Raw genomic sequence first — 7,071 nt, 5'->3', positions numbered from 1 at the left:
ATTTGGGGTAAGGAATAGCCAGAGTTTATAGGTGCAGAGTTACTGTCAAGGGGAACAGGAAAATAGCACAATGTTCTGCGCTTCTTTCAATTATTGTTAAATGAGTTAAATGTCTAAAAAGAGTGACTATGCATGCTCGTATTCACTATACACATCATAATTAGAAAATCTCTAGTATTTTTGATTAATTCCTTGATGATTAGAACAATTGAAAAGCAGAATGGAGGGGGACTACCATAAATCCAGGTGGAGCTCTCCTTGTGGCTGTGAGCGTAGGCTCTAAGGACGAGGTTTGGAGACTCCTGAGAGCCGTGGCACCTCCTGTCCTCTGAAGCCCCTGCAACTCAGAAATCACATATGTTTTGCAGTGTCAGGCGTGCAGTAACACAAGGAACAAAAATCACTATGATTATTTCAAAATGCCTGCATGCCTGCTTCCCAGTAAAGTAACAGTGCTGGACTTGCAGATGCTTTTGAAAACTGTAATAGTAGACAACACACTAAACTATTTAAGGCTTAAGTACCTATAAAATCTGTCCCTTACTGCCCTATAATTTTTACAAAACCCTTTTAGCTACAGACATAGACTTCATTCTAGCAAGTTTGCTGGCAGACAGGGGCTCACAGTCTGGCCGTATTGCAGCAAATTCGCCCTAGTGTTAGTCCTTATGCTGACACTTTGACAAACTAGAACTCCAGCTCTGATGAGAAATAGCATGATAATAATCTCTGGCAAACATTCAGAAATAAAAAAGAGAAGCAGGGACAGCGGTGTAACGTATTGCTTCCCAGCATTCGAGACAGTTCTTCCTAGAGACATCTGGGCAGTACATCGCGCTCTTGCTTTCTCTCTCCCTTGCGCTCTCTCTGCCCCCACACCTCCCTCTCTGCTGCTCAAACACACTTTTAATTTTGGGAATCAGAGATGTGATGAGATCCCACCCAGAAATTAAGGTTAATTTTGCATTGAGTTAAAACAGCAAGTCTGAAACCGGCGATATACCTCATTCTTCAGCATAAATCAGGAGTAAAGAGCTGGGAAATCAGACCCTATAATCATAATGAACCAGAAGCACCGAGCGTGATCAAATCAAACGATAGTTTAAACATGTGTAAACTAATTTTATCAGTGATTCACTTGATTTATTTTATTTAATTTATCTCTTATAACGACATTCCTTGTCAAATCACCTTCATTACTTACTTTGTTAACTTAGGATTTTGGATCAAACACACAGAACCCAGGACTGTATCTGGAGTTATTGCTTTGGTTGGTCATGTTTTGGGGTTTATTTATTTTATTTAAAAAGACTCAACAAATTTTTGAGCTGTGCTTTCCTTGATGCGTGATGCAATCAAGCTTTCCAGGTTGCTTACAGCTCTTAGCGTGCCGTCAATTACAGCAAACGGCGGTAGGGACAGACACATTCCCAAGCATCTTCCTTTCCAGTGAATTGACATACTGTGTCACTGGCTGCTTCAAGCACCCAAAGGAAAAAGAAGAAGCTAAAATCCAAGGAGAAGATAGTGTGCACATACCTTTCGACCCTGATGGTTAGTTAATATCATTAGAACAATTAGAAGGTACCATCACAATTAGATGCTGGCTGAATAAGCGTACATTTTGTGTGCTTGTTCCTTCTAGAGATGCACCATGTAAAAGATGAGAATAAAAACCGTGTACAGATGAGATAAGAACCAGTATTTGTGAGACAGTATCACGGGGCTTATATTTTCAGTTTAGAAGAATTTCTGTATCAATATATTCATTAATTAATTGGTAACTGATAGATGCAATGCATCAAAACCATGAAAAATGGCTACCCAGTAAAACTTATGAAGACATACAGATAACTTTAGGAGCCTAAATTTCATTTTGAAAATTGACTCTGAGCTGAATTTCCAGCTCTCAGGTGCTTAAAAACTGTTTATATAACTGAAGATGCACATAGGCAATTAGTACTGAGCTTTTAGATATCTACACCTGTTGAGCATTTTTAAGCATCCCACTAGGGTCCAGATTTCCAAAAGGACCTCAATTGTGTTGTTTCTAACAGAGGCAAAGCACTCTAAGTTGAGGACCGTCTCGCCAAAGGAGATGTTAGTTTGCATACATATGCATTCTTAGATAAGGAATCCTGGAACTGATATAGGTCTTTTAAAGCGTGTAATGAAAACGCAGGCTAGATCTATCAAATCTTGAGCTGCAACTAGAAGATTCACCATAACTAACTTCACTGAGGCTGATACTTTGTCTAGGTAACTTTTCATCATTCACCATTAGAGCAATAAGAGACGTAAGGAAAAAGACTTAAATGGTAATAAAAGTTCCCTACTTGCTATGTGGTTCAAGAGAAAAATAACATTAAAATAATTCAAATCTCTTCTGTAATTCTTAAATAACATTGCTCCAGATCTTACTTGACAGGAAAAAAACATGTGACTTCATTAATGCAATTCATAAGAAACAAAGCATCAAGATCTAAGTTGCTCCTCTCTTAAATTTGTTGCAAAATAGATGTTTTCCTCTGTTGAATCCTCAGTTTGGAGTTTCCACGTCCTGTTGCTCTGACTTTCAGGAGGAACGGTGAAGATACCAAAGGAAGAAAATAGGAAGAAAAGGGCAGGGTGTTAGGACTTCCCTGCACGCCTGCTCCTGTTCAGCTGTTCTGTCTCCTGTCAGAGATGTGGAGTTGGACTCTGATTCTAGTGATGACTCAGTTAGTTCGAAGTAAGTGCACAGTAACTTCTCTGATGGGCACGGAGGGTCGCCCTGGATTGAGAATCAGGCCCACAACCTGTCTCCTTGCTGGCTGAAGAAAAGGGAAATAAATGTTTGCGCGGAGCTAAGAGGAAGAAATGGGAATGCGCATGTTGGAAGTGCCTTTTTATTACGGCAGAAACCCCTTGACTTCCTGCCTCCCTCTGAAACTGAGACGGGTACATACAGGATAGAGATAGAATAGAAAGAAAAACTTTTAAAGTGCCTTCTGTTTTATCTTTAATTGAACTGTGAAGTCTATTTTCTACTTTTCACTATCTATGTATTTCACTAATACAAGACTAATGAATAATTTGAAGAATAAAAATACAAAACTATTATATTTAATTACTCAACAGCTGTCATTAACATTTTATATGCGTATTTTTTATTATTTCTGAATAAATGCATTATTTCTTGTTTTAATGTTCTGTGTGTAAAAAGCTAACCAGAAAACTTTTATTCTTTAAAAAAAATTAACATGCAGATTGTACCAAATAAAAAAATACATTAACTAAAAACAAGTAGAACAAGTGTGTTATATTAGTTATCATTTGCCTACATGCTGGTATACCATCCAGTTTTCACATTATGAAACAATACTGAAAATGCTGCAGATTGTGAAAAGAGCGATGATGAGTACTGTTCCCACCCAATGCTTGGGGTACAAAGCGGCATTTCTTTTAGTCTATAGTACAACAAAACTTCTCTTATTCATATTACTATCCAAATCTGAAAACACAGTTTTATCTCCTCTCTCAATTTTTGGGTAGCACTATGTGCTGTGAAGATAATTTTCAGTGAGGGGACCATGTGAAAATTATAAAAAATTTATGTCCATGTCTGTGCTCTGAGAGCATCTTTAATTGTTAAAGTAGAAACAAAATCTTCCCAGCCTCACGCAGAAGCACAAGAAAATTGGCCTTGGGTTTCTAACACTACAGAGATATAGATTATTAAAAAATTATCAGCTTTGGGGTTACAAGAATAAACCGTAACATAAACATTTATATTGGTTTTATGATCGGGAAAGTCCTCTTAACGATCTACACATTTACCTAAGTTTATTAACTTCAAATTTAATCTTAAAGTATTTCTTCGTTTGTCTTCACATTCCACTGGGCAGATCTGAGGACAGTGGAATAAATTTTTCATATTCTGAGTCCAGTACAGGGAACAACTCTACCTCACGCTGCACCAGCTGAAGGAAAGCTGCAGGCTTGGGCAACGTCTTGCTGCAGTGTGTTGTAGCTGATCTGAAGTCCACGGCTCTCAGTGCTGCTCGTATGTTAGCCTGGGAGAGACTGGAAAAAATACGAGGAATATAGCAACTTTTCAGCAGCGTGTGTCCTAAGCCTGCTCTGAGTAATTTATCACCTCTGAAAAGACCATGCCTCTTTAACTCCCCGACCTAAAGGGCACTGTAGCAGTTCTGCACTGCACTAAACTGACACTGTATTGTTCAAAGCTTGTCACAGAAGGTTGGCATTAGGTGTGGGTGACTTACCTTCAGGAGGGTCATACCTGGGCACTGAAGAATTACACCTGCTAAGTGCATCTATGTGTGCTGCAAAAACAGTAACAGTCTCCGTCGCAGCAAGCGGCATCTTCATGAAGAGGCATCAGGCAGAGACTGAGACTTGGAGTCCGAGTGTGTGGGAGAAGCGGGTCTAATGGGAACCGTCAGTTTCAGAAGCGAACATTCACATGCACATCTTTGACTACTGGGCCCTCTTCCAAAATGGCCCATCCGATGGAGAGCCTATATATGAGTCTTCTGCAGATTTTCGAGAGGCCCAAATTCAGAGAGATTCTTTTCCAGGCTTTCCTTTGACCTGAAGACTTTGTGCGGTGTTATAAAAGAATCAAGTGTGGGAGGTGGGAACAAGCTGTATTTCCCCGTCATTAATATCCAGAACCCATCAGAAGGTTGTGCTGCATCAGTCGAATGAAATAGGTAAGCAGTTATCACTTAGGTATAACACTAATGTCTTATTAACTGCTGTTGTGATTTACAAATGTAAAAGAATCAGAGTGGTAAAACATACTTTCGATTCCTATTGAAATTTTACTTAATTCTGCTTAAATTAAATTAATCTTGTTTAAATGCTGACATAAAAGCCAAAAAATGAGGCCCCCAAATACATCCTTATATCATAGCAATTATTTGGAGCAAAATTAGAATAATCCTTATTCCTTTTATCGTTGTGCTGGAAATTCATTATTGCTCTGCTCAAAAGGATCTTAATACAACATATGGAATGGGCCCTTTACTTCTGGAATCATATTTACTAAATCCACAAGTTATTTTCTCAAATTTTATTTAATAGGCTGCATTTTTTCTCCCAGTTTCAGAGTCCTATTTGTACATGTACTGTACATTGACATAAAACAGGAAAATAGCAACTGACAGGCACTGTAGGATTGCAGTAATTATTTTAAAATAAGGCTGATTTGTTCTACTGTTTCTTTCCCTCAGGCCAATAACTGGAGGCTAGTTATACTGCAATTCAACAAGCCAGAAGAAAAACACCTGTTGCATATGATTATTCTCTATTAAAATGCAATGAATAATTCAACGTGAATATTTTAAAAAGCAGCATTGTTATCATGCCCCTCCATTCTTAAGAAAGTGTCTGTAGTGGAAGAGAGAGAAATGGTCAGGTCAACCCAAAATATTGGCTGTGTCCTATCAAGTATATTAGTCCACTTCCTTACGCATACCAAATACACAATTGCACTTTTCCCTGTCATTGATAGAGCAGAGATACAGCTCCTTTAGAATGATAGAATCAGAATGGTTTGGGTTGGAAGGGACCTTTAAAGGTCGCGCAGTCCAACACCACCCTGCAATGAGCAGGGACATCTCCAAGTAGATCAGAGCCCTGTCCAACCTTTCTTTGAATATTTCCAGGGATAATGTTCTGCTGATTTTCTACATTGTATTATTATATACATAGATGTAAGTGAGCTGAAAAAAATCCCAGCTGAGCAAGATGATGGATTTGTGCAATGGTCATTCCAAATACGCAATTTCAAAGTTACGGCAGAGTAATTAAGGTGAATTTTATAGTGATACGACTCATGTTTCATCTGAAATTATTTCCCATTTCACTGAAGTCAACAGGTAAATTCTTACTGGATGCAGTGGAACCTAGATAGATGTTACTTGCCAGGTCAGTGATTCAGCTTATTTTTCAATAATTCCTTTATTGCTAAAATTCCATGGAAGACAGGTAAGTTTCATGCATTGACACTTTTAAGCATACACCACCTTGGGATTATCAAAAGTTCAAAAGATCATAAAGGGCTCAAATATGCCCACTGACTAATAGAAAATTATGAGCATCATCCTTAAACATACATCAAGAACGCTCAGCAGCTTGCAGCACTGGGCTCTCGGGAAATAAGAGAAAATTTCTTACCAGTACTAATAGATAAAAACTTAATATACATATTTATTTCTTCTAACACAGCTCTAATAATCTAAACTAATTTGTTTCAAAGAAGCTCCCTTGTTTTCAGCCTCGAGGAAGAATCTACTAAAATACAGATAGAGGAGCTCTATTCATTATTAGTAGTAACCATAATAACAGTTTTACATCCTGGGACTCCTTGAGCACCGGCTAAGCCATCCAGACTCCGTCATGGTTCAATTTTAACAAACATCCTCCTGAAATCCAGACTGGATTGCTGTAAATATAAATCACCAAGACTTCCACTTCTAAAAGCTTGTTCACTCAGAATATGACTTACAGGGACAAGTTATATTATTCTTTCTATAGCTTTACACATTTATTGCAAAGACAATCAATAGTACCCATGATTCACAAACGGAAATAATGCTTTTGTTCAGATGCTGTCTACTGGCAGACCAAGCAATGAATTCAGTAATATTTTCAGTGATCTTTAATATCCTTTCACACACCAATGACTAAATTCGTAGCCTCAGAGGGTGGCCTAATCCTGGTTAGACCTGTATGAAAATGCTTGTATTCAGGGGAACCAGACACATTCTAGCATTGGGAGTGATATTTCTAACGGTTCCTATGTTTTGCAGTACTAAAAAAAAATATTTTAAGGAACTCAATTATTTCTGCAAAACAACATTTCTTCTCAATATTGCACAAAAAACTTTCTGGCTTTAAGATTAGGTGGAAAAGATGTTATCAAAATTCTCACTCTGGGCCAGTAAGGAAGCTCCTCTCCCCACAACTTCTTCACTCTTCTTCTACAAAAGGGTCACAGCTACTTAACTTGCAGGCTGTCTCACAGCACTTCTACAGCATTGTAGCAGGCTTTGCAATCAT

The sequence above is a fragment of the Larus michahellis genome, chromosome 4 (assembly GCF_964199755.1).
Source record: "Larus michahellis chromosome 4, bLarMic1.1, whole genome shotgun sequence".
In the NCBI taxonomy this organism is placed as follows: Eukaryota; Metazoa; Chordata; class Aves; order Charadriiformes; family Laridae; genus Larus; species Larus michahellis.
Note: the sequence above shows the minus strand (reverse complement) of the source record.